At 43.5% G+C, this 9,750-nt stretch overlaps 1 non-coding gene across 1 annotated transcript; it reads right to left on the bottom strand.

Annotated features, from left to right (window-relative positions):
• Positions 1-8,294: 8,294 nt before the first annotated feature.
• On the bottom strand, positions 8,295-8,422 carry LOC112437662 (small nucleolar RNA SNORA40). Its single transcript, XR_003026221.1, has one exon. It is a non-coding gene; the product is annotated as a small nucleolar RNA SNORA40 (small nucleolar RNA).
• Positions 8,423-9,750: the final 1,328 nt, after the last annotated feature.

Below are 9,750 nucleotides of genomic sequence, written 5' to 3'. Positions count from 1 at the left end.
CAGAGGACGGGACAGGCTTAGATAGAAACATTGGCCTCTTCCCAGGAAAGTTCTTCCCAGGAGGTGGGGAGCAAACTCTCTGAGCAGCCAGTTACTGGGAACTCATGACTAAGCTCTGTTGCTGTTTATCAAGATACACACTGACTCTCAGAAGTTCTAGCGTGAACCAAATCCTGCTTCAACCCCATGGGCTTTCAGTGTAGGACTTTTTCTTTTTGTTTGGTGATCACACACCCTACTGGTGGCTTAACCAATTACATTGCCTCAGCCCCTGTGACACTCCAGCTCTGCGTCCCCTTTATGATGCTTCAAATATCATAAAAGCAGAGAAAAATCATATGTCATATATCAGAAAATCATATATCAACTTTTTTTATTTTGAGGTCTTTCACACACTGAACTTATTTTAATCATAATTGTCAATTATAAATAAACATAATTACTATGTTCTTTTTTTGATGTCAAATTGTTGCAATTTGGACAGCGGCTTCCTTATCCTTCTACCATTGCTGGCCTAAAATCCTTGTGTTCTAGGCCCATTCCAAATTTTCCTTGTTCCAAGACACAGAATCAGCCACCCACTAAGAAGTCTCATTTCCTTTTGATGGGTGCATGAGAGTGGGAGGTTAGCAGAAGAAATGCTGTTAATGGGCTAGGTGCAGTGGCCTAGCCTGTAATCCCAACACTTTGGAAGGCTGAGGCAGGAGGATCACCTGAGGTCAGGAGTTCGAGACCAGCCTGGCCAACATGGGGAAACCCCATATCTACTAAAAATACAAAAAATTAGCTGGGCGTGGTGGTGTGTGCCTGTAATCCCAGCTACTCAGGAGGCTGAGCCAGGAGAATTGCTTGAACCCGGGAGGCGGAGGTTGCAGTGAGCTGAGATCATGCCACTGCACTCCAGCCTGGGCAACAGAGAGAGACTTCATCTCAAAAAGGAAAAAAAAAAAAAGAAGAAGGAAAAGAAATGCTGTGGCCAGGGCATGGTGGCTCACGCCTGTAATCCCAGTACTTTGGGAGGCTGAGGCAGGTGGATCATGAGGTCAGGAGCTCGAGACCAGCTTGGCCATTATGGTGAAACCCCGTCTCTACTAAAAATACAAAAATTAGGCAGATGCCTATAATCCCAGCTACTCAGGAGCCTGAGGGAGGAGAATCGCTTGAACCTGGGAGGCAGAGGTTCAGTGAGCCAAGATTGAGCCACTACAGTCCAGCCTGGCAACAGAGCGAGACTCCATTTCAAAAAAAGAAAAAAGAAAAAGAAAAAGAAAAAGAAATGCTGTTAATGGCCCTAAAACTGTATTTTAGGGTCAGAGCCAGGAAATTATATTTCTCTTAAAGCTTATGGGTTCACAATAATGTTTCCAATTGAACTCTATGTTGTAATTTTTTATTCAATATAAAATATTTTCAGGCCAGGCCCGGTGGCTCATGCCTGTAATCCCAACACTAGAAGGCAAGACGGGAGAATTGCTTGAGACCCAGAGTTCAGGACCAGCCTGGGTAACATACCGCAACCCCCTCTCTATAAAAGAAAAAAAAGATATAATTGTTTTCATTTATTTTATCTGCAATATTCCTGCATAGAGATTTAATCTTCACCCTCACTGTAATTGCATTTCCTTTACTAGCCCTCATTTGCCTTGCCAACCTCCATTATACCGTCCCTTTGCTGATGGTGATGTCTGTTGGCTTGGTCTCCTTGTTCTGGTTGACCAGACTATCCTCCTGTTATAAACAGCAGGAAACACAACCCCAAAACACACATACACACACAGTGGAAGCCCACATGAATTTCACATGCATCGTTTGAGGCAGCCTCCTGAGAGCCAGTCATCCTTCCAAGACAGTGACTGCTTCGGGAGTAAAATCGTAACTGAGAGTGTCTCAGGGAACTTTGTTGTTGTTTTACTGAGTTGACATTTGGGAAGTTTAAGGTCTTTATTGCTCTGACAGAGTATTTTAACTTAATTTTTTTTGTTGAGACAGAGTCTTGTTATGATGCTCAGGTTGCTCTCGAACTCCTGGGCTTGAGTGATCCTCCTGCCACAGCCTCCTGAGCAGCTAGGATTACGTAGGTGCACGTCACCATACCTGGCTCTTTATCTTGCTTTTTGTCATTAGAAAAGTATCACACAAATGAATTACAAAGAAGATCATTTCATTCAGAAATGTTGGAAACTACTGAAAAGTATAAAGATGAAACTAAAAATCACTCCAATCTCATCATCCAGAAATAACTGAGGGCCAAGGCACAGTGGCTCGCATGTGTAATCCCAGCACTTTGGGAGGCTGAGGCAGGAGGATCACTTGAGCCCAGGAGTTCAAGACCTGCCTGGGCAATATAGGGAGACTCCATCTCCACAAAAAAACACAAAAATACGAAATTACAAAAGAAACAAATAACTGAAGCTAACATTTTGAAAAAAGAAGTAGGCCGGGCGTGGTGGCTCACACCTGTAATCCCAGCACTTTGGGAGGCCAAGGTGGGCAGATCACCTGAGGTCAGGAGTTCAAGACCAGACCGACCAATGTGATGAAACCCCGTCTCTACTAAAAATACAAAAATTAGCTGGGCATGGTGGCACATGCCTGTAATCCCAGTTACTCGGGGACTGAGACAGAAGAATCACTTGAACCTGGGAGGCAGAGGTTGCAGTGAGCCGAGATCGCACCATTGCACTCCAGCCTGGGCAACAAGAGTGAAACTCCATCTCAAAAAAAAAAAAAAAAAAAGAGTACTGAGAATATGAAAAACCTTTTTTTTTCTAGATCCATCAATGCCTCTTGAAGAGAGTATCAAAAATCAATATGAAACTGAAAGAGCTATTGAACTGCAGACAAAAATTTCATCAGATACATCAGAGATTTCTCTAAAGGTTAAAAAAAAATGTGATAAATATTAAAAGTCAATTGCCTGGTGTGGTGGCTTGCACCTATAATCCCAGCTACTTGAGAGGCTGAGGCAGAAGAATCCCTTGAGCCCAGAAGTTAGAGTTTACAATAAGTTCTGATTGCACTGCTGCACTCCAGCCTGGGCCACAGGACAAGAAGACTCTGTCTCAAAAAAAAAAAAAAAAAAAAAAAAAGAGTCAGTTGTACTATTCTGCTTTGTGGTTTTGTGTATTAATCTGCAATTTATAGAGTTTTAATGAAAAGTCATCAGTGTTGGTAGAATGCTGATTTAAATGTATTTATGAGAAAATGTCACCTTGTCACCTGAGTTAAAACACACAATCAAAATGGCAGGGTGAAAACTGTGGACTCCAAAGTTCATGCTTTCACTAATTTATTTTCTTTTTAAAAAAACATTTTTGGCCGGGCGCAGTGGCTCACGCCTGTAATCCCAGCACTTTGGGAGGCCAAGGTGGATGGATCACAAGGTCAGGCGATTGAGACCATCCTGGCTAACACAGTGAAACCCCATCTCTACTAAAAATACAAAAAAATTAACCAGGTGTGGTGGCGGGCGCCTGTAGTCCCAGCTACTCGAGAGGCTGAGTCAGGAGAATCTCTTGAACCCGGGAGTTGGAGGTTACAGTGAGCTGAGATCGTGCCACTGCACTCCAGCCTGGGTGAGAGAGCAAGACTCAATTGCAAAAAAAAAAAAAAAAAAACCTGGCAGGTAACTGTGTTTTGTTTTATTCTTAACTAATGTTTCTTTTTTTCTTAATCCAGTGAAATTTAGCAATGGGGGGTTGTATACCAACTTTAGTGACACTAATGTTAATAAGTTCTGATGACCCACTACCATCGGACCAGCCTAATGTTTCTTAATGAGAAACATTTCTTTCTGGGTGGTTAAACTTAATCAACCGTCCCATAAAAACAAGAAGACTCCTCTGCTGCCTAACTAAACAATCAAAAAACCAATTTTTTAATTAAAAAAAAAGGTTTAAGATTCAAGCCTACTTTTAGGCTCATCCTCTATGAGAAATGAGTAAGCAAAGGCTGAGCTATAATCACAACATCCAGAGCTGCACTCAGTCCTGAAGCACCAGAACACACACATGGGCTGCCTGAGCTCCTCGAGTGCCCCTGCTGCCGCCACTGTTACCAGAAAGAAAAAAATGAGGTTGGTTCGCCTGGCAAGTAACAAACGACTTGCCATGAGAACACAGGGTTTTTTGTCAAAGGAAAAAGAAACAATGAAGCACATCATGGACAAATGATTGTGGTTAGCAACAATCAACTCTTTACATTCAAAATGATTATACAGGTCTGGCACAGTGGCTAATGGCTGTAATCCCAGCACTTTGGGAGGCCAAGGTGGGTGGATCACCTGAGGTCAGGAGTTCAAGACCAGCCTGGCCAACATGGTGAAACCCCATCTCTACTAGAAATACAAAAATTAGCCAGGCGTGATGGTGGGCGCCTATAATCCCAGCTACTTGGGAGGCTGAGGCAGAAGAATCACTTGAACCTGGAATGCAGAGGTTGCAGTGAGCCAAGATCGCACCACAGCACCCAGTCTCAAAAAAAAAAAAAAAAAGATTATACATAAAATCAGAGTATCTGTCCGTCCCACTGCTCCTGCCAACCTTGCCTTACCTAACTGCAGGCAGCTTGCCTTTGTTGGTGTAGGAAGTGCACTGCTCCTGCTTCATTAATTCTTAAATTCATTTCAAAATCATAGATTGCTGGCCAGGCGCAGTGGCTCATGCCTGTAATCCCAACACTTTGGGAGGCTGAGGTGGGTGGATCACTGAGGCCCAATGAGGGCAACATATGAGCAAAGCTGGGCTGCAAAGACTGGCTTCTGTTGGCATCAGCAGTTGCCTGGGCTATAAACATTGACAAGATTCTCAACACAAACAAAACAGAGATACTGGTAGACAAACAGCAAACAAACAATATTTGATTTGATTCGATTTGTTGGATGAACTCCAGCAAAATAAGAGAACAATTCAAGAAAGAGGAATATATAGGATATAGGAAAGAGTGAAACTGACCGAGGACTGCCGATAAAGACATTGCAACATAACAGCTGCTTTACGTGATGATGAATGTTGAAGTCCTCAGTGAGCTGCAGGCCTTAAGTCTTGTCTTCTGGCCGGGCGCGGTGGCTCATGCCTATAATCCCAGCACTTTGGGAGGCCGAGGTGGTTGGATCACTTGAGGTCAGGAGCTCGAGACCAGCCTGGCCAACATGGTGAAACCCTGTCTCTACTAAAAATACAAAAATGAGCCAAGCATGGTGGTGGACGCCTGTAATCCCATCTACTCAGGAGGCTGAGAATCGCTTGAACCCAGGAGGCAGAGGTTGTAGTGAACCGAGATCGCACCACTGTACTCCAGGCTAGGTGACAGGGCAAGACTCTGTCTCAGAAAAAAAAACAAAAAAAGAGAAATCTCCAGTTTGGCTAGAATGATGGAGTTAAATGCACAAAATATCAAGCATCAATTTAATTGGAGAAGAACTGAAACTTGTCAAAAATAGAGATGATAATTTCCAGAAGGCCATAGCTTGTCCCTTGATTTCCTGCTTGTGTTTTGGGAAACGCCATACTCCACATTCCATGGGCAAGTCATCAGAAGCCACAAGGGCACAGGACAACCAGAAGCCTCCTTTCAGACTGGCTGAATGAGGGGCTCTTTAATCTTTTTCTTCTGGCGGAGGCCTTGGCAGCCACAGGCTCACAGCACCCTCTGCTGTTAAATTGCAAAGGATGGTGCCTGAGTTTTGAGACTGAGACTGCTAAAGGATTCTGGTCTGGGGCAGGAAGAAAATTACATGAGCCAAAGATATTCAAAATTGTTTTAATATCTCTAAATAAGTAAATAAAGAGCCAGGTGTGGTGGTGCCCAGTTACAGTCCTGGCTACTCGAGAGGCTGAGGTGAGAGGATCGCTTGAGCCCAGGAGTTTGAGGCCAGCCTGGGCAACATAGCAGACCCCGTCTCTATAAAAAATAAATGGGGCTCATGCCTGTAATCCCAGCACTTTGGGAGGCTGAGGTGGGAGGATTGCTTGAGGCCAGGAGTTCAAGACCAGCCCGGGCAACAGAGAGAGTCCTTATCTCCACACAAAAAAAAAACTTTTTAAATTAGCCGGACATAGTAATGTGAGCCTGTAGTTTCAGCTACTCCGAGGGCTGAGGCAGGAGGATAGATGGAGCCCAGGAGTTCAAGGATACAGTGAGCTACGTTGTGCCACTGCACTCCAGCCTGGGTGACAGAGCAAGACCTCATGTCAAAAAAATGTTTAATGTTCTTAATTGATTAATGTTTTAAAAAATTGTTTTCATGCAAAACCTCAGGATGGGTTAATTTTGCTGGTGACAGGTAGCAATGATAAAGCAAAGAAAAATTATGCAGCTAAACTTTTTCACCAAGGCAGATTTTCAGCCTTTTCCAAGCCAAGTGGAAATCCCCAATTCACCCCCACCAAGGTTCCAAAATCAGGAAAAACACACTTTCTAGCAGTGTTAGTGAAACTCATGTAACACTGTCTCCATCGAGATCGAGCCCTGAGTAACAAAAAGCGGGAGACAAACAGGCTTAGAATTATATGTAGGGGATTAGGGGCATAGCTTTCAGACCCCATAAGGAATAAACCTCTAGCTTTTCAGTTCCAGCATTTTAATACGCCTACCTGCCCTAACAGAGGTAAAATTAGAGGCTACATGGCAACATTACAGTGGAAGGTTTTTACTTCTATTTATAACTTGCTTATTTGGTTATTTTTCCTTACCAAAAGCACAAGACAGCCTCAATATCCTTAAATACCCCAAGTCCTAAAATTACTTATTTAGCCCTGAGAGATCTAGTTTATAAGATAGAACAGCTATCAGCCATGTACCATTTGTATGCTTTTTTTTTAAGTCAATCAATTTTTATTCAAGGAATTCCATTTGTGTTGTGATTTCTTCCACTGTCCATCAAGGTCACTTTAGATCTTCTAAAGATCTGGAGTCAAAAGATTTATCTTCAAGTTAGCCCTTTTTAATGAAACTGATGCTTATTTTAATCCAGTTGTCCTGTCAGCCCATAATTCTTTTTTTTTTTTGCTTCTGTCATCTCCTTTTAATATGGATATACTGAAGAAGACTTCAAAATTCACCAAGAATCTTTGGGATCTAATTTCTTTTTTTTTTTTTTTTTTTTTTTTGAGACGGAGTCTAGCTCTATTGCCAGACTGGAGTGCAGTGGCATGATCTTGGCTCACAGCAACCTCCGCCTCCCAGGTTCAAGTGATTCTCTTGCCCCAGCTTCCCGAGTAGCTGGGATTACAGGTGTGCCCCACCACACCCAGCTAATTTTTGTGTTTTCAGTAGCTAAGGGGTTTCACCATGTTGGCCAGGATGGTCTCAATCTCTTGACCTCGTGATCCGCCTGCCTTGGCGTCCCAAAGTGCTGAGATTACAAGTGTGAGCCACCGCGCCTGGCCACGGGATCTAATTTCTTCAACCAATTTACTTTAAGGTCATTTTTAGTGCAGGTGGATCTGCCTGATTCTCAATTTGACACCCTCTCTAAACATGAATTTAGTTCAAATCATATTCATTCCTAAGCGATCGCACTCAAGAATAGTACAGATGTGTGGAATATGCCAATACCTTTAACTCCAGACATCATGTTCTCAAGATAAAAGCCTTTAAAACAAAAAGCCATCCTATGTATCAAGTCAACATGAAATTGGAATATAAAATTAATACAGCTGAGGATTTCCCTCGTATCCCATGCTGTTTAACTATCTATTCTACAGTCCTAGAATCAACTTTGTTTTTTTTTTTGTTTTTTTTTGTTTTGAGACGGAGTCTCGCTCTGTTGCCCAGGCTGGAGTGCAATGGTGCAATCTCGGCTCACAGCAAGCTCCACCTCCCGGGTTCACGCCCTTCTCCTGCCTCAGCCTCCCAAGTAGCCGGGACTACAGGCTCCTGCCACCATGCCCGGCTAATTTTTTGTTTTTTTAGTAGAGACAGGGTTTCACCGTGTTAGCCAGGAAACTTTTTTTTTAAATTAAGAGACACGGTCTGTCTTTGTTACCTAGGCTGGGGTACAGTGGTGCCATCAAAGGTCAGTGCAGCCTGCGACTCCTGGGCTCAATCCTCTTTCCTTAGCCTCCCCTTCCTGAGTAGCTGCAACTACAGACACATGCCCTGATATCCAGCTAATTTTTAAATTTTTGTGGAGATGAGGTGTTACTTTCTTGCCCAGGCTGATCTTGAACTCCTGGCTTAAAGCAATACTCCCACCTCAGTGTGGGGATTGCAGGCATGAGCCACTGTGCCTGGCCTGGAACCAACCTTTATGGCTATCAATACTCCCATCAGTTAACTGTCTCAGGTATCAAAATATCCCTTCTTGTATGTATCAAAACTCATGCTGAACAATGAGTTCTGGGTTGCAAAAGAGGATTTATTTGTTGCACCTATCCATAAGTCTTTGTCCACAAGTTAAACAAAAACATACATAAGTGCAGTGTGTGCTCTTTTTAAGTACATTAGTAGACATACTACTGAGAGGCCACACTGCACGGGGTTAAGTAAGTGGACTCTGGAGCCAGATTGCTAGTTCAAAGATGTGCCCTTCCATTTACTAAGTGACTTTAGGCAAACTCCTTCTCTTGGTGTCTCAGTATCCTCAGCTGTGAAATGGGGATGACATTAAGACCGATTTCGGCCGGGCACGGTGGCTCAAGCCTGTAATCCCAGCACTTTGGGAGGCCGAGGTGGGTGGATCACGAGGTCGGGAGATCGAGACCATCCTGTCGAACACGGTGAAACCCTGTCTCTACTAAAAAACAAGAACTTAGCCGGGCATGGTGGCGGGCACCTGTAGTCCCAACTACTTGGGAGGCTGAGGCAGGAGAATGACGTGAACCCGGGAGGCGGAGCTTGCAGTGAGCCGAGATCACGCCACTGCACTCCAACCTGGGTGACAGAGCGAGACTCCATATCAAAAAAAAAAAAAAAAAAAAAGACCTATTTCATGGGGGTTGTTATGACGATTAAATGAGTTAATTTTTATAATGTGCTCAGAACAACGCCTGGGAGAACTATATAAGTGTTGGTTTAATGCCAACCAATAATTAAATGATGCCAAACAAAAATACAATAAAAATTACACGATGGTTTGAAGTCGGCTTTTCATTATTTAGACTTGCAACTGACAGATGTTTTTTGTTTTGTTTTGTTTTGTTTTGTTTTGTTTCCAGATGGAGCTTCGCTTTTGTTGCCCAAGAATAGGAGTGCAGTGGTGTGATCTTGGCTCGCTGCAACCTCCGCCTCCTGGGTTCAAGCGATTCTTCAGCCTCAGCCTCCCAAGTAGCTGAAATTACAGACGCCTGCCACCACACCGGCTAAATTTTGTATTTTTAGTAGAGACGGGGTTTCGCCATGTTGGCCAGGCTAGTCTTGAACTCCTGACCTCAGGTGATCTGTCCACCTCAGCCTCCCAAAGTGCTGGGATTACAGGTGTGAGCCACTGCGCCTGGCCTTGACAGAGGTTTTTATTAATCATAACTTCTTGTTTGTCTTCATGAGGTCTCTTTCAGGCTGTTATGCCTTGGTCACCCTCTTCTGCTGAGGTCTAACAAAGGGCTTACTTTCTGCTAAGGGGAAGAAAAGTTAGCCTCATGGGGTCAGAAGAAATGGTTTAACAGTGGTGGAAGAGGCTCTTAGAGTGTAAAGTGACGCAAGCAAGTTTCATGTCAGTCTTATTCTTTGCTTCTTTGTAGCTGCCACATAAAAGGTACCCAACATATGTATGGTTCATTGATGAATCCAGTAACCCCAAGACAATGGTCA

Source organism: Pan paniscus, chromosome 19 (genome assembly GCF_029289425.2).
Source record: "Pan paniscus chromosome 19, NHGRI_mPanPan1-v2.0_pri, whole genome shotgun sequence".
In the NCBI taxonomy this organism is placed as follows: domain Eukaryota; kingdom Metazoa; phylum Chordata; class Mammalia; order Primates; family Hominidae; genus Pan; species Pan paniscus.
The sequence above is the reverse complement of the archived record's forward strand: the minus strand, read 5'-3'. Positions and strand labels throughout refer to the sequence as shown.